Source organism: Armigeres subalbatus, chromosome 2, assembly GCF_024139115.2.
Source record: "Armigeres subalbatus isolate Guangzhou_Male chromosome 2, GZ_Asu_2, whole genome shotgun sequence".
In the NCBI taxonomy this organism is placed as follows: Eukaryota; Metazoa; Arthropoda; class Insecta; order Diptera; family Culicidae; genus Armigeres; species Armigeres subalbatus.
The window spans coordinates 233,763,645-233,785,773 of NC_085140.1; the positions used below are offsets into that span (position 1 = coordinate 233,763,645).

At 43.8% G+C, this 22,129-nt stretch overlaps 1 protein-coding gene and 1 long non-coding RNA gene across 4 annotated transcripts in view; both read right to left on the bottom strand.

The window, feature by feature from the left end:
* LOC134211897 (glycerophosphocholine phosphodiesterase GPCPD1) overlaps positions 1–7,199 on the bottom strand; it is a 91,041-nt gene extending 83,842 nt beyond the window's left edge. For 2 of the 3 annotated variants that reach the window (XR_009979140.1, XM_062689273.1), the window contains exon 1: positions 6,666–7,198. The gene's annotated coding sequence lies outside the window, so the exon portion shown is untranslated. Of the gene's footprint in view, positions 1–6,665 lie in introns of all 3 variants that reach the window. The other variant, XR_009979139.1, reaches the window with a different exon arrangement.
* Positions 7,200–9,832: 2,633 nt separating this feature from the next.
* Positions 9,833–18,310, bottom strand: LOC134216022 (uncharacterized). Its single transcript, XR_009980439.1, has 4 exons — positions 18,237–18,310; positions 18,004–18,176; positions 17,407–17,860; positions 9,833–10,289 (listed from the first exon to the last, which is right to left on the bottom strand). It is a non-coding gene; the product is annotated as an uncharacterized LOC134216022 (long non-coding RNA).
* Between the last annotated feature and the right edge of the window lie 3,819 nt (positions 18,311–22,129).

Here is a 22,129-nt window from a genome sequence, read left to right on the forward strand (position 1 = left end):
TAATATTTTTTTTCATGTTGATCATTGAGCCTGTTCACAAATTACGTAACGCTGGAAGGAGAGGAAGGCGGTCAGGCCGTGCGTTACGATTCATACAAACCAATTAAACCTTCCATATAAAAAGCGTTACGAGGCGGAGGATGGAGGTCCAAAATCTTCAAATTTAGCGTTACTTTATTTGTGTATGAATCCATTCCGGACATTCCGAAGGATCATTTGGTGGCATGAATCACAATGTCAATGCTGTACTCAGAATGTACATACGAATGCTTAAAAAAATATCGTAATTATGAATATTCTTGATTTCCGTTCCCATAGGGTTCTATCACAAAATCCGTAACGCTGAATTTGATAATTTTGATCAGCTGAGGAAAATGGACGTATGGTTTTCAATCAAACGCCTTATGAAAAATTGCCACAAGGAATCGGTATGAATTTCATTATGTTGCCTTATGAATGATGATTTTCATTTGAAAAAAAGTGAAGTGTGGCAGACTGGATTCGAACCATGGACGTCGGGGTATTTTTTTTTTTTACATGGGAGAATGCATTTACACACTAACCCAGTACACGTGCATTGTAGTTGCCAAACTACCACACGGAAGTGTACTGGAGTGTCGGACTCGACCATACCGGTAATACCGACTAAACTCCTTTGGGCTCCGCCATCGTTTCCCCCAGGAACTACCTCCCAGTACTACTTCTGGGGGATGGCAGTACTAAACGTACTCGCTCAATCTCGCTAACACAGGCACCCGTCCCATGCAAGTCTGACTTGGGTGCTCGCTCTATCGCACCCTCAAACACACCCTACATACTCTGTTGCACCTTTGTCATGCCGTGTGGGTCTGACTTGTGTGCCCACCCTTCTCATGCCATGTGGGTCTGACTTGTATGCCCACCTTTATCATACCATGTGAGACTGCTCACCTCTTTCATTCAGTTCGCGCTGACACATACTACTCTAGTCATTCGACCTAATACTCGCTCTGGCATCCCTTGTGGGACATTTCACTTAGGTTCCCACTTCTGACATACCATGTGAGTCTGACTCACCTCGGTCATACCATATGAGACTAGCTCAACTCAACTCAACTCATTCCTTTCGTACCATGTGAGACTGACTTGGATGCTCACCCACACTCCTCTGTCACGCCGCGGGGTATCAGTAGTCATAGGAACCAACATTCCTGCGCTACTCCCAGCGCGGCGTGTGCAGTCCATACATACACCTATTCATTCACACTTCTGCCATGCTTCGAGGTGACGATCTCGGTTGCCACCCGCTGCGCCATTACCTCTGCATGGGCAGACCATTCACACACTTCTCCGCATTCGGCACTTTCGCTCTAACTAACCAATCACAAGTTAGGCATGCTTGTCGATTGTTGCTCGGCTCGATTGTTCGACGTCGAAACGAGGACATACGAACAGTATGTGCTCTGCAGTTTCGTCAACACCTGGGCAGTCAGGGCAGACGGGGACCTCCGCGTGCCCAAACCTGTGGTGGTACTGTCGGAAACAGCCATGGCCTGACAGGAATTGTGTCAGATGGAAGTGAACCTCCCCATGGGGTCTCCCCACCCAGCTTGATATGTTAGGAATCAGCCGATGGGTCCACCTACCTTTCGAGGAGTTATCTCACTCGCGCTGCCATCTGGCAACCGAAGTCACCCTGGTACGCTCGCGGGCTCCTCTGGTGCCACGTAGGTCAAAACACTCCTCGTCTTCCCGGATGACCAGCCCGACTGGCATAATACTCGCTATCACGCAGGATGCGTCGTGCGATACCGTGCGGTAGGCCGATATCACCCTGAGACACATCAAGTGGTAGGTGCTCTCCAGTTTCTGCAGGTAACTGGTTACCCCCAGAGCTTTTGCCCAGGACGGGCCGCCGTACCTAAGAATAGATGCGGCAACGCCTGCCAGTAGCCTACGTCTACTGGCGCACACCTTGGAGCTGTTGGACATCATCCTCGATAATGCCGCCACAGCAGTCGAAGCCTTCTTGCACGCATATTCGACATGGCTACCGAAGGTAAGCTTGTCGTCTATGATGACCCCAAGAATCTTCAGACTCCGCTTTGAAGTGATCGCGACGTCTCCCACGTGTACAACTGCATGTTGTGCCGACTTACGGTTGCTGACGATAACCACCTCCGTCTTATGTTGAGCGAGCTTCACACCAGGAGGGAACTTTAGCTTCAGAACCCCGTCATACATCAGGTTCTATAGTATCGGGCCCAGGATTGACCCTTGCGGGACTCCTGCGGTAATGGGAACACTTTTCTGACCGGCATCGGTCTCGTATAGCAGCACTCGGTTCTGGAAGTAGCTTTCCAAGATCCGGTACAGTCCCACCGGCAGGCTAAGCCGGTGTAACGAGAGCGCAATGGCATCCCAGCTTGCGCTGTTGAATGCGTTCTTCACGTCCAGTGTCACCAACGCACAGTATCGAATTCCTCGCCTTTTCCGTTGGATCGCTACATCTGCAGTCTTGAGCACTGAGTTGATAGCGTCCACCGTGGACTTACCCTTCCGAAAACCAAACTGGTTACTCGACAGGCCATCCGTACCCTCTGCGTACGGGGTGAGCCTGTTGAGGATGATCCTCTCGAGCAGTTTACCCGTCGTGTCGATCAGGCAAATTGGTCTGTACGCCGATGGGTCGCCCGGAGGCTTCCCGGCCTGGAGCTTTGTTCATCGCAAGGGTGTTAGCCGCTGCGAGTAACTCTTCGTTCGTCACCGGAGCCACCATTTCGGCCACACTCCCAGCGCCTTGCAGCGCAGGAGGAGGCCAGGGACTTGTGGCTCGGGACGGAAAGAGTACTTCGATAATCCTCGCCAACCGGTCCGGTGACCGTTCGGGGGGTGAAGAGCCCCCTTTGGTCTTGGCCATCACGATCCTATAGGCGTCACCCCACGGATTCGCATTGGCACCCTCGCACAGGTTGTCGAAGCACTCTCTCTTGCTGCTCTTAATGGCCTTGTTAAGGGCCAGTCTCGCAGCTTGAAACACTTCCCGGCGGACCGCTCTTTCCTCCTCGGTGCGGGCTCGGTGCATCCTACGTCTAGCCTTGAGGCAGGCTGATCGTAGGGCTGCAATTTCGGTACTCCACCAGTATGCCGGGCGTCTGCGTTTCTTGGCAGGGCTTTCCTCGGCATAGTAGCATCGCACGCGCATAATAGGACAGCTACCAGCGCACTACCGCTTAGACTGTCGGTGTTGGCCTCCAGTCCCAGGGCCGCGGTGAAAACTTCGCTGTCGAAGTGATTGGTCTTCCACCCACGGACCTGACAGGGATCGCCCGCCCTCGGACGCTGCACACCATAGTTGATCTTGAAGCGAATTGCTAGGTGATCACTATGAGTGTAGCCCTCGTCTACCCTCCAGTCCAGGTCAGAGACCAGACCGAGGCTGACAAACGTTACATCTATCCATGACTCGGCCCCATTTCTACGGAATGTGCTACTGGCTCCGTCATTGACAAGCACTGCGTCGAGTTTTGCAAGTGCCTCGAGTAACGCTTGTCCCCTCTGATTGGTGCAGCGGCTGCCCCATTCCACTGCCCAAGCATTTAAGTCTCCCGCTATAACGAACGGGCTACGACCTACTAGGTCGGACGATAGCCTGTCGATCATCTGGTTGAACTGTTCCATTGGCCACCTTGGTGGGGCGTAACACCCCATTGATCTTGGCTATCGCGACACCCTCCGCCGAGGAGTGTACAACCTCTTGAACGGGGTACCTTCCCGTTGTGCAGATTGCCGCCGACCTAGACCCGTCCGCCACCCAGTTGCCATTGTCGGCAGGGACGTTGTACGGGTCGGACAGGAGGGCGACATCGATCCTCGACTCCGAGAACGCCTGCCACAGCAGTTGCTGGGCAGGTGCACAGTGATTCAGATTCAGCTGTGTTATTTGCACGGCTTTTTCCGATTGGCTTCTCCGAAGGGACACGCAGGCCCGCCCATAGCATGGTTCCGGGCCTGCTTCTTACTGGCGCAGATAAGGCACCTAGGTGCCTTGTCGCATTCCTGCACCTTGTGTCCCTCCTCGCCGCAGCGACGACACATCTTGCTTCGGTCTGGGCCCTTGCAGTTATAAGACTGACTCAAGGCACCGGTAGCACTGTTCACTGAAGGTGGCTGGAGCACGCTTACTGAGCATACTGACCAGCCGATCTTCAGCTTCCCTTTCTCAATGACCTTTTTGGCGTCAGCCACCGGTAGGCTGAGATAGGCTACCTGCGTACCAAAGAATCCACCTCTTAGACGTACAGAGGACCGCTCAACCTCTGTGCCGCACTGCTCTTTGACGGCAGAGACGACGTCTTACGCGGTCGTGACCTCGTCCAGCTGCTTACACTGGAGGGTCACTTCCGCACCCAACGACCTGACCTTGACCTGACCTGACTTCATCTTCTTCGTAGGTCGAGGGGTGTTTGACTTCCGCACCCTACTGACCAGTTGCCAAGGATTCACATCCCATTCGGCGGGTACCGATGGCTGGCCAGCTGGGGCCAGCTTGTGGCTCAGCAACTTGTGCCTGTCTCCGGTGCACTATCCAGTCGACGCTTCGCCCTAATGGTAGCGCGTTTGGGTCGCTTCGAACTTGGCGTTTTCTTACCCTCACTGGCCGTAAGGGCGGTCGCCTCTTTCGCCGCAGTAACACCGCTAGGGGAGGAGAGGGCCTTGGTCTGCGTACCTTTGGCTACCTTCTCTGCTGCCGCTACACGCCTGATATAAGCGTCCTGTTCTTGTCCTGTTCTCAATGCGCTACCGCGCTCCCTCGTGTGTAGTTCATTTAGCCGCCTAGCCCTTCAACTGCCGTTGATACGCTATCGTTTCCAGCGAGCACCGCACGAAGGCGAACTGGACGTCGGGGTCGGGAGGCCGGTATGTAGGATTGTGCCACGTTTGGCCTAAAGTCGTTTGGCCTAATGCCGTTTGGCATAAGGTCATTTGGCCTAAAGTCATTTGGCCTAATGGTCGGTTGGCCTAATGGTCGTTTGGCTTAAAGGTACATATAGGCGTAAACGACTGAAATATATTGTTATATGAAATTCTTTTTGTAGGTGCAAAATAAAGCCATGTGCATGTGATCAAAAAGCGAAATACAAACTAACGTTAAAATATTGCAAATCAGTTTTATAATACAGTAAAACCAGGAATTTATAAAAAGGAAGGTATAAAAAACGATGAATGAGATATGTTTTGGCATTGTCGACATATGAAAACAGTATAACTTGAAAGAACTGATCATGCTTCAAAGAAGGCATCAACATTTTTGGAAAATGCTTGTCATATGCAATACCAAAGCAACATGCAGTAAAACTCGAAAGAACATACCGTATGTGACTGAAGATGACTATCGGATAATGTTGTTATACACCTAATAGTAATGTGGATTCCCAAATATAGCATTAAATAAAATATTAACATTTTCACATATTTTACTACAAAGAATAATTTTCGTTTTTCAAATTATGCCAAACGACCATTAGGCCAAACGACTTTAGGCCAAATAACCATTAGGCCAAACGACTCTAGGCCAAATGACCATTAGGCCAAACGGCCTTATGCCAAACGACTTTAGGCCAAATGACCTACAACCGGTATGTAGACCTCACGCCCATCGACGCTTGATCACTCCGGAATAATCAGTCGAAGATTCATAAGGCGCCAGTTATGAATTTCGATAGTCCAATTCACTGAGTGAGGGTTTGTAGAAACCGCTCACAATAGATAACGAACAACGATAAAAGAGAGGCAAATACTGTTCCGAATCATAACAAGCCATGATAACAAATTTATCAAACTTGTATACAAGTGCGCTTTGTTTTCGCTCATTTCGTGTTGGTTACTACACAGCTGTGTAGAATAAGTTGAAATGCATCATCAGAGCCAGTGATCCCCGCATTTGGAGCTTTCTAAAAGAAATTTTTCAAGGGGTATAGGCTTTCCGTATAGCATCCCGAATCAGTTCTCTATCATGACCGCTTGCGAAAAAAGTCTCTCGCGGTATGCTACATATCGTATATGTATACAGAGATGATAAGTGAGATACTTGTTCATTCTCTTAAGGATTCAATCCCTGATTTTGATACCCCACCCTCCCCACGTAACTTATTACTTATTATTAACTTGGTCTGACTTCCTTATTTCCCCTAAAGCGTTACTTTTTGTATGAGTGATTCCATTTTTGGTATGACTCGTAACACTTTAATTTATCCGCGCCTTAACCCTACAGCGGTACGTATTGTGTGAACAGTTTCTATGATTTTAATTAAACAAAATCATTACTGGTAGGCTAATCGGCTCATTTTCGCCTGTTAGCCTGTAGCGTAGTACATAAGTTTAGTCAGGTCAGGTTTGTACCCACCTTCCTACAAAAACAAGGTCTTACTTTTGAACAATACTACTTAATACTATGTGTTGTAGCTATTATCTCTGATACTAATAGCACCTAAAAGATTACCTTTAGGAAATGCTTAAAAAGACCTAGCGACCTAGTGTTGATACTTGTTTGACGACTAGTGGCAAATCATTCCAGGCCAACGTTCCGGCTATTAAAGCACTTTAATGATATTAGGTAGGTACCTGGGTATTTATTTCTCAAGATAAAGATATGCCATTTAAGAAAATAGTCTGAATATAGTTACCTGGTTTAGTATGCGAAATTGCCCACTGGCTAATGTATCCGAAGCGGTTTATGACAAATCGATGCGGCAATCCTTGCTGCCTGTGAAATATGATTTCCTTTGTTCACTGGAATTTCGCTTTTTGCACTTGATACACGAAGTGGCCTTCTTCAAACTATGTATTTGTTATTGACAACACCACAACAAAATGCACCAAACGTAGAACAAAATATTATACTCGATAACACGCGAGTCACAGCAAAAATCACGCGATTAGCTAAGATAAAAATAGGCCTTCACGGCATTCAACACACAGCTCAAGCTTTTGTTTGTTTCATTGGTCACTGGCTGATCGTCATTTTGAGCAGTAGGCTATAATCTGCTTTGGAGTTTTCACAGAAGACTTTTTGAATAAAATTTTCAGTACCTAGTAGGTAATTATCAATCGGAAATATTCGAAACACCAGACGAAATGGTAACACCATCTAATATCCACGATACTGAAAGCTAAACTGCAAATACTTTCTGCAGAGTCTATTATAAATAGAGTTACGCAAAGAGTGAAGCCAAATCTACCTATTGAACTGTCAAACCGTCTACCTATCGAGCAAAGTAAACAAATGATTGTTGGTAAGGCGGAAGTATTGTTATCGCCTGATGATTATTATGGCGAATTAAAACTCATGAATTGAAATGTATTAGATTTGTTCTAGAAACAGCTTCTAAAAACTTCAATACGCCCCCCAATAAAGTTGCAACAAGAAACTCACGTGTTTGCACTCTGTAGGTGACTCTGGTTATCGAATTAAAAAGCTTTAGAAGTGATCACTCCCGTGAAGTCACTTGAAGGGTTGAACAAGAATGAAAGTTTTCAACATAATAACAAGAGCATCATTCAGAATAAGAGTAAGAAGATCCTCTTTGCGCAACTCTATATAATAGACTCTGACTTTCTGCTGGTTGAACTGAACTCTCAGAACTGAACTAACCGAGACCGACGATCCCAACGGCTGACATCGCTGACATCCAACATGCATAAACAAAGCAACTACATGCAAAAACATCCGTCAAATGACATTTTGTGAACACGTATAAATATTATACAACTAATGAAAACTAGTCTGATGTGATAAAAATAACCTAAAATACAGTACGGTCTTCAGTTAGCCTTGCGAGTAATGGGCCTTTTCACGAGACGTTTAAAAACAGCTGATTTTATCGTCAATTGACAGTTCTTATATGAAAGTGACAGCTTCGGACTTGCAGGCCTGTTCAGCGGTTGTAAACAAGTGCAGTCTCGGCAGTGTCACATGAAAAGGCCTATAGCCTATTCAGATTACGCCATTAATGACATAATAATTGGCGTTTCAGGGTAAATACGCTTTATGATGTCATTATTTACGTAATATTCCATACATTTTGCGCTGTCAAAAGATACCCGCCAAAAAGAGTTTATTACGAACAATTATTACGAGAGAGCTTTCGTTCTAATAGCCTATTCAGATTGGGCTATTTATGACTTTGTTAAGTAAGAGGGTATCCAATTATTACGAGGTGTTCAGACTGCAGCAAGATAATATATCTTGACGTTTCCATGTTTCCTCATTTGCACGCTAATACAGGGTTGAATTCAAGGAGAGTTTTAAAATTTATTTTGCGAAATCAAGCATTTGTGTCGCGACAATGGAACATTTTTTTCTGATCAAAGTTTCTACGAAAAAAAATATGAAAAGGGATTTTCGAAGAATATTTGAAGCTCTCATTAAGGATAATGGGCGAAGCTACATTCATTAGTTGGGTGCGCCGTTCTTCGGGGAATCAGACTATTCCTCAATTTATTTTTAAGTTTAAAAGTATTTTTATTCTGTACTATGATCGAACGGAGATTTGATAGAAAAATTTAGATACTTTTGGGAATTCTCACAAATAAATAAAAAAAGGACGACTGGACCAATTTTCAAGAAATATTATCGAACTAAAATGTATTTCCACCAGTATCTCAATGTATATGAAGGGCAACTCAGCAATTTATTTTTTTTTCAAAAATGGAAACTGAACCATTGCGTTCTACTCGACAATCAATGATACAGCTTCTAACAAAATCGAATCGTGTGAATGTGATATAATTTAAACTGGATTTTGGATGAATTAATGCATTACCAATCCATGTTTTATTTAAGGTTATTGTACTTTATATATACATCTCATTCAAATCGTACAGTTGTCCCACGTGAAAAATGTTGAAATCCAAAGTATATTAAGCCATTCAAGGAGCAGAATTGAAACAATTTATGAAATCATGTTTATTCGTCAAATATATTCGTTTTACAACCGTTCCTACGTTTTAAATTGTCTTCCGCATTGGCCCTTGAACTTTGAAAATTTATTCGATTTGTTCTATTAAATCTACACTGACAAAAATCCAATCATATCCATTATGTGTGGCACACATAAATTTTGACTACCGTGGACCCCCGGTAATATGACCGATTTTAATCTGAACACTTTTTAATTTGAACCCCGTTCGTTTGAACATCGTTCAAATTAAAAATGGTTCAAACGTCATTTAACACGTGGAATCAAGTAAAGAAAAATGGAACATCGTGAAACGGAATGCAGAATCAAAACAAACCAGCAAAGAGAGCAGCCAGGAACGAGGGGCTGTCAACTTACGTATTTACGATTCATCTGCCTGAATTGAAAGAACGTATTGAGGAATTATTTTGTATTTCCGTATTTTTTCACGTATTGAAGTATTTTTTGGTATTTTTGTATTATAGTGTATTAAGTTCATCATTATTTGTATTTTACATGTATTCTCACCATGAATTGTATTTTTCGCGTATTGTTGAAGGTATTATTTCGTCGAAACAAAATCCTTCATGCAACCAATGATAACTTTTTTTTGAGTTTTCACGCAGTACACAGCAAAAAAAGTTGTTGAATATTACATCGAAATCGCTGCAACCCGGTGAATCCGTCAGATGTTGAATATTACACTGCGCGACGTACTCAAGAGCTTGCTGTGTAATAAACAAGAGCGATGTAATTTCTTTCGATGTAATAAATAAGATGATGTAATCGAAAGGGATGTAAATTAATGTGATGTAAAACCATCCGAAATGTATTATACTGAATTAAATAATTTTGATAATTAAATTTTCATAGGGTGGAATATTCAGTTTTTTATTCTTTATTGAATTTGCATCTAAAAATACAATTTTATAGTTCACATTTTTTTTTCTTTTGCATACAATTTCTATAGAGAAAATTATTTTTATGCCGACAGACCGGGTTATTTTTTTATACAGCTGAAACGGCATAGCGAAATTCAACATATTGAATGATTGATTTCGCTGTCGGTTAACATTTTTCTCGCATCGTTAGTATTGTTCGCCTATTGGAGACCTATATAGAGTAATGATTCGTTGTCCTGCTCGGGCCATCCGCAGCGTAATGGGTGATGGAAATATCACTCAGGGGTAGCATGTCGCCTTGAATATGATCTTCCGATTCTGTGAAATGACATGACGAAAGGTGAGGCTGCTCAATCGAAACTACCAGGCTTATTTGAGATGAATCACCACCGTGGAAATAACATCACCGTGCGGCGCGGACGTAGGTGTTCTTGGACGACATCAAACACTGAAAACAGGTATTCGCAATGATAGGTATTATATCTGGGTAGATTCATTTAACATGTTTGGTTATTCTACGAAATAACATATAAGACTATCACTGATGATTCACCAGGAAGTAAAGAAGTTAACGGGAAGAACCTCCGCAAATTACGAAGGGAATCCTTCTTCCGGCATTGCAAAGCATATCTTTCTGGGATTCTGGGAAGCGAATCCTTCTGGGGTTTTGAAAGGGATTTCTTCTGGGATTTCAAAATAAATCCTTCTGGGTTCCTGAAAGGATTCCTTCTTGGATTTCGAAGCGAATCTTTTTGGTTTCGGGAGCGAATTCTTCAGGTGTTTGAAAGCGTGTTCTCTGGGATTCAGAAGTGAATCTTTCTGGGATTCTGAAACAAATCCTTCTGTGATTCTGTAGCGAATCCTTCTGAGTTTCTGAAGGGATCCCTCCTGGGATTAAGATACAAACTCGTCTGAGATTCAGAGGCTAATCTTTAAATATTGGATTTGGAAACAATTGCGTCTGGGTTTTCAAAGTGAATCTTCTGAGATTCCAAAGCGAATCCTTTTAGGATTCGGAAAGGGATTTCGAAAAGAATCTTTTTGGAATTACAAAAGGAATCCTGTTTAGTGAATTGAAAATCCTTTTCGGATTCCAAAGAGATTTCGTTTGGGATTCCGGAGGGAATCCTTCTTATATTCAGAAGAAAGTAGTTACGGGACTCCGAAGGTAATTCTTTTGAGATTCTTAAAATAATTCGTCTGCTAGGCTTCTTTTTGGAAAAGCTAAAGGAATCTTGAAAGGAATCCTTTTGAAATTCCGCAGATAATCTGAAGAGATTTTTTCTACGATTCGTAAGCGAAAGACTCCGAAGAAAATCCTTCCGAGATCCCGAAAGGCATCGTTTTGGGATTCTGAAGGGAAACCTTTTCGGATTCCGAAGGGGATTCTTTTGAGATTCCAAAAGGAATTCCTAGGAGATTTCAAAAAGAAGTCTTTGGAGATTCCAAAGGGAATCCTTTTATGATTTCCAAAGGAATCATTTTGGGACCCCTAGGGATTTTTTTTGGGATACCGGATTCCGGAGGGATTTGGGATTTGAGAATTTTGAAGTGAATTGGAAATCCTTTACGGATTCCAAAGGAATTCCCGTCGAAAGCCCGACAAGATTCTCGTAGAACTCCCGACAGTATTCCCGTCAATATCCCGACAGGATTTTCGTCGGATTCCCATAAGAATTCCTATCAAAATCCCGATAAGATTCGCGCCGGAATCCCGATAAGATTCCCGCAGGAATCCTGAAAAGAGTCCCGCAGAAAGGATTCCCGTCGAAATCTCGGTAGGATTCCCGTTGGAATCCCAACAGGATTACCGTTACAATCCCGAACGGATTCCAGAGAGGATTTCCGAAAGATTCCGACGGGAATCCTTTCGGGGTTCCGACGGGAATCCTTTCGGGATTCCGACGGGAATCCATTCGGGATTCCGACGGGAATCCTTTCGGAATTCCAACGGTAATCCAGTCGGGATTCCAACGGGAATCCTACCAAGATTTTGGGATTCTGGCGGGAATCTTATCGGGATTCCGGCGGGAATCTTATCGGGATTCCGGCGCGAATCTTATCGGGATTTTGGAGGGAATTCTTATCGGAATCCGACGGAAATCCTGTCGGAATATTGACGGGAATTCTGTCGGGAGTTCTACGGACTTTCGACGGGAATCCCTTTGGAATCCGAAAAGGATTTCCAATTCACTTCAAAATCTCAAAAGTATTTACCTTTGAAATCCTCAAATTCTAAATCCTTCCGGAATCTAGTATCCCAACAAAAATCCCCAAGGGTTCCAAAACGATTTCTTTCGAAATCATGAAAGGATTCCCTTTGGAATCTCCAAAGAATTCTTTTTGGAATCTTTTAAAAATTCCTTTCGGGATTCCTATAGGAATTATTTCGGGATTCCGACGGGAATCCTTTCGGTATTCCGACGGGAATCCTCTCGGGATTCCGACAGGAATCCTCTCGGGATTGGGAAAATCCATTAATTACGTAACGCAAAAATTGGACTTTTCCAACCTCCCCTCCCCCCTATGTCACACTTTTTGTATAAAGCTTCTGAAAATTTTGTATGGATCGTCACACTTCACTCAACCCCCCTACTCCCTCTAAGCGTTACGTAATTTGTGGACGTTCCCATTCCGACGGGAATCCTTTCGGGATTCCGACGGAAATCCTTTCGGGATTCCAACGGAAATCCTTTCAAGATTCCGACGGAAATCCTTTCGGGCTTCCGACGGAAATCCTTTCGGGCTTCCGACGGGAATCCTTTCGGGATTCCGACGGGAAACCTTTCGAGACTCCAACGGAAATCTTTTCGGGATTCCAACGGGAATCCTTTCGGGATTCCGACGGGAATCCTTTCGGGTTTCCGACTGGAATCCTTTCGGGATTCCGACGGGAATCCTTTTGGGATTCCGACGGGAATCCTTTTGGGATTCCGACGGGAATCCTTTCGGGATTCCGACGGGAATCCTTTCGGGATTCCGACGGGAATCCTTTCGATTCCGACGGGAATCCTTTCGATTCCGACGGAATCCTTTCGATTCCGACGGAATCCTTTCGATTCCGACGGGAATCCTTTCGATTCCGACGGAATCCTTTCGATTCCGACGGGAATCCTTTCGATTCCGACGGGAATCCTTTCGATTCCGACGGGAATCCTTTCGATTCCGACGGAATCCTTTCGATTCCGACGGAATCCTTTCGATTCCGACGGGAATCCTTTCGATTCCGACGGGAATCCTTTCGATTCCGACGGGAATCCTTTCGATTCCGACGGAATCCTTTCGATTCCGACGGGAATCCTTTCGATTCCGACGGAATCCTTTCGGGATTCCGACGGAATCCTTTCGATTCCGACGGAATCCTTTCGGGATTCCGACGGAATCCTTTCGATTCCGACGGGAATCCTTTCAGGATTCCGACAGGAATCCTTTCAGGATTCCGAAGGGAATCCTTTCGGGATTCCGACGGGAATCCTTTCGGGATTCCGACGGGAATCCTTTCGGGATTCCGACGGGAATCCTTTCGGGATTCCGACGGGAATCCTTTCGGGATTCCGACGGGAATCCTTTCGGGATTCCGACGGGAATCCTTTCGGGATTCCGACGGGAATCCTTTCGGGATTCCGACGGGAATCCTTTCGTGATTCCGACGGGAATTCTTTTGGGATTCCGATGGGAATCCTTTCGAAATCCCGAAAAGATTCCCTTCGGAATTCCAAAATGATTCCCGCCAGGATCCCGAATGAATTCCCGTCAGAATCCCTATTGAAATCCCTTCGGAATTTTGAAAGGATTCCAGTCGAAATCCCGGAAGGATTCTCGTCCGAATCCCGGAAAGATTTCTGCCGGAATCCCGAAAGGATCCCCGTCGGAATCCCGAAAGGCTTCCCGTCAGAGTCCCGTCGGAGTCCCTAAAGGATTCCCGTCGGAATCCTGAAAAGATACTCTTTTTGGGATTCCGACGGGAAAAGGATTCGCGAAAGGATTTTCATTGGAATCCAGAAAGGATTCCCGGAAGGATTCTCATTGGAATCCAGAAAGGATTCTCATCGGAATCTCGAAATGATTCCCGGATAGATTTCGAAAGGATTCCCGTCGGAAATCTGAAAGGATTTACGTCAGAATCCTGAAAGGATTCCCGTTGGAATCCCGTCGAAATGCCAAAAAGATTCTCGTCGAAGTCTCTAAAGGCTTCTTGTCGGAATCCCGAAAGGATTCCTGCTGGAATCTCGAAAGGATTCCCGTTGGAATCTCGAAAGGATTTCCGTTGGAATCCAGAATTATTTCCCGTTGGAATACCGAAAGGATTCCCGTCGTAAATCTGAAAGGATTTACGTCAGAATCCTGAAAGGATTCCCGTTGGAATCCCGTCGAAATGCCAGAAAGATTATCGTCGAAGTCTCTAAAGGCTTCTTGTCGGAATCCCGAAAGGATTCCCGTTGGAATCTCGAAAGGATTTCCGTTGGAATCCCGAATTATTTCCCTTTGGAATCCCAAAAGGATTCCCGTCGCAATCTCGAAAGGATTCTTTTCGGAATCCCGAAAGGATTCCCGTCGCAATCTCGAAAGGATTCTTTTCGGAATCCCGAAAGGATTTCTGTCGGAATCCCGAAAGGATTTCCGTCGGAAACCCGAAAGGATTCCCGTCAGAATCCCGAAAGGCATCCCGAAAGGATTCTTGTCGAAATCGCGAAAGGATTTCCGTTGGAATCCTGAAATGATTCCCGTCGGAATCCCGAAAGGATTCCCGTCGTAATCCCGAAAGTATCCACTTCGAAATTCCAAAGGATGATCCTCGTTGCATCCCGATAGGACTCCCGTTGAAATTCCGGAAGGATTCCCGTCGGAATCCCGAAATAATTCCCGTTGGAATCCCGAAAGTATTCCCGTCGGAATCCCGAAAGAATTCCCGTCGGAATCCCGAAAGGATTCCCGTCGGAATCCAGAAAGGATCCCCGTCGGAATCCCAAAAGGATTCCCGTCGGAATCTTGAGAGGATTTCCTTCGGAATCCCGAGAGGATTCCCGTCGGAATCCCGAAAGGATTCCCGTCGTAATCCCGAAAGTATTCCCTTCGAAATTCCAAAGGATCCTCGTTGGAATCCCGATAGGACTCCCGTCGAAATTCCGGAAGGATTCCCGTCGGAATCCCGAAAGGATTCCCGTCGGAATCCCGAAAGGATTCCCGTCGGAATCCCGAAAGGATTCCCGTCGGAATCCCGAAAGGATTCCCGTCGGAATCCCGAAAGGATTCCCGTCGGAATCCCGAAAGGATTCCCGTCGGAATCCCGAAAGGATTCCCGTCGGAATCCCGAAAGGATTCCCGTCGGAATCTCGAGAGGATTTCCTTCAGAATCCCGAGAGGATTCCCGTCTTAATCCCGAAAGTATTCCCTTCGAAATTCCGAAAGGATTCCCGTCGGAATCCCGAAAGGATTCCCGTCGGAATCCCGAAAGGATTCCCGTCGGAATCCCGAAAGGATTCCCGTCGGAATCCCGAAAGGATTCCTGTCGGAATCCCGAAAGGATTCCCGTCGGAATCCCGAAAGGATTCCTGTCGGAATCCCGAAAGGATTCCCGTCGGAATCCCGAAAGGATTCCCGTCGGAATCCCGAAAGGATTCCCGTCGGAATCCCGAAAGGATTCCCGTCGGAATCCCGAAAGGATTCCCGTCGGAATCCCGAAAGGATTCCCGTCGGAATCCCGAAAGGATTCCGTCGGAATCCCGAAAGGATTCCGTCGGAATCCCGAAAGGATTCCCGTCGGAATCTGAAAGGATTCCGTCGGAATCCCGAAAGGATTCCGTCGGAATCCCGAAAGGATTCCGTCGGAATCCCGAAAGGATTCCCGTCGGAATCGAAAGGATTCCGTCGGAATCCCGAAAGGATTCCGTCGGAATCCCGAAAGGATTTCCGTCGGAATCCCGAAAGGATTACCGTCGGAATCCCGAAAGGATTCCCGTCGGAACCACGAAATGATTCCGGTCGGAATCCCGAAAGGAATCCGAAAGGATTCCCGTCGGAATTCCGAAAGGATTCCCGTTGGAATCGCGAAAGTATTCCCGTCGTAATCGCGAAAGTATTCCCGTCGGAATCCCGAAAGGATTCCCGTCGGAATCCCGAAAGGATTCCCGTCGGAATCCCGAAAGGATTCCCGTCGGAATCCCGAAAGGATTCCCGTCGGAATCCCGAAAGGATTCCCGTCGGAATCCCGAAAGGAATCCCGTCGGAATCCCGAAAGGATTCCCGTCGGAATCCCGAAAGGATTCCCGTCGGAATCCCGAAAGGATTCCCGTCGGAATCCCGAAAGGATTCCCGTCGGAATCCCGAAAGGATTTCCGTCGGAATCCCGAAAGGATTCCCGTCGGAATCCCGAAAGGATTCCCGTCGGAATCCCGAAAGGATTCCCGTCGGAATCCCGAAAGGATTCCCGTCGGAATCCCGAAAGGATTCCCGTCGGAATCCCGAAAGGATTCCGGTCGGAATCCCGAAAGGATTCCCCTCGGAATCCCGAAAGGATTCCCGTCGGAATCCCGAAAGGATTCCCGTCGGAATCCCGAAAGGATTCCCGTCGGAATCCCGAAAGGATTCCCGTCGGAATCCCGAAAGGATTCCCGTCGGAATCCCCAAAGGATTCCCGTCGGAATTCCGAAAGGATTTACGTCAGAATCCTGAAAGGATTCTCGTTGGAATCCCGTCGAAATGCCAAAAAGATTCTCTAAAGGCTTCTTGTCGGAATCCCGAAAGGATTCCTGCTGGAATCTCGAAAGGATTCCCGTTGGAATCTCGAAAGGATTCCCGAATTATTTCCCGTTGGAATCCCGTCGCAATCCCGAAAGGATTCTTTTCGGAATCCCGAAAGGATTCCCGTCGCAATCTCGAAAGGATTCTTTTCGGAATCCCGAAAGGATTCCCGTCGGAATCCCGAAAGGATTCCCGTCAGAATCCCGAACGGCATCCCGTTGGAATCCCGAAAGGATTCCCGTCGAAATCCCGAAAGGATTTCCTTTGGAATCCTGAAATGATTCCCGTCGGAATCCCGGAAGGATTCCCGTCGGAATCTCGAGAGGATTCCCTTCGGAATCCCGAGAGGATTCCCGTTGCCGGTGACAAAGGCGGTGTCATCATCATCAATAGACGTAGCCCGCTGTCATCATTGAAACGCAGTATGAAAAAATATATAGGCCAGGACACCCTGGCTACAATCTGGCGCTGGGCTAAACAATAAGATGTCAGTAGCTTGGGATTCCCGTCGGAATCCTAAAATGATTCAAATCGCAATTTCGAAAGAATGTTCATAAGAATCCCGAAAGGATCATTCTCATCAAAACTCCCAAAGGATTCTCATCGGAATCCCTGAAAGTATTCCTATCGGGATACCGAAAGGATTCTCATCGAGATTTCAAAAAGATATCCATCGATAATCCGAAAGGATTCCCTCCGGAATTACACAACTATTATCATCAAAATTCTGAACGGATTCCCGCTGGAACAGATTTCCATCGGATGGTAGTTCTTCGCGGTAACACTTGCAGTGGCAAAAATAGCTCCCAATCAACAATACATACCGTGTTGCATCCATCTGGTGGTAGTCTGAAACTACGCCTGAAAGCTTGTGTCTGCTGCAGCGATGTGTGAACAATTTTCAAAACCATGTCCGGTCCGGATCATCCTAGACATTGGTGAAGTGTGGTGGTGAGCGTCGCCTCGATTGTTAAAAGCGATGTTGGCAAATACACCCTTTAGTCCATTAAACGATTGAAAATCCGGAACACAGGATGAGGTCGCCCGTCATATTGATCAGAGCTTGTTTTAGCAGAGATTTTGCTCATTGGAACCTGTCATCGCTTGATCACCCGAATCACATAATACGTCGTTGATTCCAGCTCTTCCCGGTAAGCACCAGCACCGTTCCTATAGTGAACTATCGAGTTGTTTCCTCCATCACTCACTGGCCGTCGTTGACCTCCGTAGTCTCCGTAGATTGGGTGTCCTCGGTAAAGTGTCATAGAAAGAGCGGTTCTAAAAAAAGTAGATCGGTTAATTTTCACCACAGCGTTATCTTTGTGATTTTTTGAGCGACGAAGAATGTCTTATGCCCCCTATTTATGTTTGTATTTCAAGGTTCTGTAAATAATTCCGTGGATCTAATTTAATAAACTTACCTGAGATTATAAGAAATATTCTGGTCGAATGACTGCAACCGATAACCGATAACGGAATTTCATGACAGCAAGCGTGAATGTTTTTTCGTGACAAAAAAAAACCAGCTGATTTTCGACGATCTTTCCCATATGGCTTCCGGAATCCCATGGCAGTACGTTGTTCCGGGATTATGCTGAGGAGTAAACACATAAATGTTATTTAAGAAAGTGGGCAAAAAAAGTACAAAACTCACAAAAAATTAACAAATTCAAAGCGATTGCAAACCGCGACAAAGTAAAAACAAATATGGCGCGCGTTCGTCTTCGGCGGAGGTCTCCGGCGAGTTGTTTGGCAGTGTTGCGAGTTTTAATATCACATTGATTCTGAATACAAAATTACATTTTTGTTGTGTAATCTTACACAAACATATGAAATCATTTGGTTGCATGCATTTCTATGTAATATTCAGTAATTTAATAATGGAATATTACATAGTTTTAACGTCATGATGAATGGTCATTCTGATTCTGTGTAATTTGAGAGCGATGTAATATTACGTTGGTTTAGATATTATATTACATTGAAAATTCCCAATTACATCGAAATTTTGTTACATTAGCGGCATTACATCGAGCTACTTTACATTATTTTTTGCTGTGTAGAGGAACAGATGGAGCAGGAGGAGGAGGGCTATTCTCCACTCAAACAGACAAATGGATTATCCGCAGGATGGAAAAGCAGAATTTGCTTCGATCTCGCAAAATGCATTATCAACGTGTTCATATCTGTCAAAAATTTTAAATTCTTTTCCAAACAAAGCACAAATTCAAAATTATTGATGATTTCATAGCCAAAGTCCATTTCTAGAGTGCTTTGAGAATAGGTCGTATGTGCAAAAGAGAGCCTCTCTTCGGTTACATTCTCTTTCGATTATTACAAAGCTATACACAAATTTATGTTGGATTTTTTGGCAGATATCTAAAGACAATAACTTTGTCTAGCGTGCTAAAGTGAAAATGTAGCAGAAAATGCTAAACTTGCCGATCTATTAGCGAAAGAGAGCGTGAACAAAGAGAATCTCTCTTTTGCACATACGACCTATTCTCAAAGCAATCTAGATTTGCTCATCGAGACTTTCAAGGGGCCTTTCACAGATGACGTAACGCTGAGGGAGTCAAGCCGAGCATTACGATCCACACAAAAAAATTAAAACTTCTATACAAAAGTGTAACGAGGGGGAGGGTGGGGGTCCAAAATCATTAAATTTAGCGTTACGTAATTTTAGAAAGAACTCCAAAGAAGAACTTTCACTGGATTATGTACCCCATGGGAAAGAAATTCAAATATGTATCAATTTCTTGCCAAAAATTCATTGTTCTACTTTGTGCAATCAATATGGTCGAAACATAAAAATATGATAAAATTCAAAATATATCTGAGCTCTGGCAAAAATTTTCAGCGAAAGTATTAGGAACGGCAAGCGAACACTTTATTATGCCGGCCAGTATTGGTTCCAATATCCTGGGATAATATGAACGTTTTACCAACATTGTTAGTTGTTTACGAGCAACGGATCTACAGCTAAGGATTGGTTCCCCAAGGACCTCCTCCACAGTTCCAAAAGGAACTATTTATGTTCAACTCAGTTGTGTCCTTTTTCCTTGGTGCAGATACCGATGATCGAATCGGTAATAGTGGAATCAAGATTACATGCCTTCGCGGGTTATTTGCACTCCGGATTCTCTTCATCAAAACAACAATTCCACATCTGTCAAATTAGCAGATTGGATTGACAGGTATTGACGTATTTTTGGAGGATCGCTGTATTAATCAAGTATTAAAATTGTATTTTAGATGGTCTTGACGAATTGTTGGCGTATTGATGAATTATTGCGAATTGAAGTATTGAGAAGTATTTTTGTATTTCTCAGGTATTTTTAAATGTATTTTTAGATGCATGTATTTACAATTCAACTGATTTATACAGTTGATTGCCCCTCGGCCAGGAACCAGTTTTTCTGATGCAAATAGAGTAACCAGAAGTTCAAATTAAAAATAAACCCCGTTAATTTGAATGAGGTACCGTTCAAATTATCGGGGGTCCACGGTATAGCATTTCCCACATAACGGCTATGTGAATTCGCATAGCATATATGTGGAAACACACATAACCGTTATTAACTAATAACCTTTATGTGGATTCTCCTATAGCAGGTGGTTATTAACGCACACATAAAATTTATTTGTAAATTTCTTTAGATTTTTGCCAATAAAAATGTGTGGATTTTTATTAGTGTAGGTTTAAGTTAAATACTTCATGTTAATTCTAGAGAGCATCTGTTTTTTAAACAATTCATGTTGAATAAGTGGAGAATAAATAATTATCATCATTATTTTTCATCATATAAAATGCTTTCAACAAAACCATTACAATCCGAGTTATTCTTCAGCGCTCAGAAGATTTCCATCTAACATGCATTCGACCCTGCTGCAACAGAAAGAGCATGACTGTCAACTACGAAACGAAATGAAAACAGAGAGAATTTTCTCTCTGGCAAAGAGAGCGTGACGCTTGTCAGTTTTGTTTTGTTGAATTTCTCCCTGCATCCCAGTTAGAACAAAAGCTCTCTCGTAATAATTGTTCGTAATAAATTCTTTATGTCTCTTTTTAGCGGGTATCTTTTGACAGCGCAAAATGTATGGAATATTATACGTAAATAATGACATCATAAAGCGTATTTACCCTGAAACGCCAATTATTATGTCATTAATGGCGTAATCTGAATAGGCTATAACTGGGATGCAGGGAGAAATCAACAAAACAAAACTGACAAGCGTCACGCTCTCTTTGCCAGAGAGAAAATTCTCTCCGTTTTTATTTCGTTTCGTAGTTGACAGTCATGCTCTTTCTGTCGCAGCAGGGTCGAATGCATGTTAGATGGAAATCTTCTGAGCGTTGAAGAATAACTCAGATTGTGATGGTTTTGTGGAAAGCATTTTATATGATGAAAAATAATGATGATAATTTTTTATTCTCCACTTATTCAACATGAATTGTTTAAAAAACAGATGCTCTCTACACTAATAAAAATCCACACATTTTTATTGGCAAAAATCTAAAGAAATTTCCAAATAAATTTTATGTGTGCGTTAATAACCACCCGCTATTGGAAAATCCACATAAAGGTTATTAGTTAATAAGGGTTATGTGTGTTTTTACATATATGCCATGCAAATTCATATAGCCGTTATGTGGGAAATGCTATAGTCAAAATTTATGTGTGCGACACATAATGGATATGATTGGATTTTTGTCAGTGTAGAACAAATCGAATAAAATTTCAAAGTTCAAGGGTCAATGCGGAAGACAATTTAAAACGTAGGAATGGTTGTAAAACGAATATATTTGATGAATAAACATGATTTCATAAATTGTTTCAATTCTGCTCCTTAAATGGCTTAATATACTTTGAATTTCAACATTTTTCACGTGGGACAACTGTACGATTTGAATGGGATGTATATATAAAGTAGAAGAACCTTAAATAAAACATGGATTGGTAATGCATTAATTCATTCAAAATCCAGTTTAAATTATATCACATTCACACGATTCGATTTTGTTAGAAGCTGTATCATTGATTGTCGAGTAGAACGCAATGGTTCAGTTTCCATTTTTGAAAAAAAAATTAAATTGCTGAGTTGCCCTTCATACATGGAGATACTGGTGGAAATACATTTTAGTTCGATAATATTTCTTGAAAATTGGTCCAATCGTCCTTTTTTTTTTATTTGTGAGAATTCCAAAAAGTATCTAAATTTTTTCATCAAATCTCCGTTCGATCATAGTACAGAATCAAAATACTTTTTAGACTTAAAAATAAATTGAGGAATAGTCTGATTCCCCGAAGAACGGCGCACCCAACTAATGAATGTAGCTTCGCTCATTATCCTTAATGAGAGCTTCAAACATTCTTCGAAAATCCCTTTTTATATTTTTTTTTATATTTTTTTTCGTAGAAACTTTGTTCAGAAAAAAATGTTCGATGGTCGCCACACAAATGCTTGATTTCGCAAATTAAATTTTAAAACTCTCCTTGAATTCAACCCTGTATTAGCGTGCAAATGAGAAAACATGGAAACGTC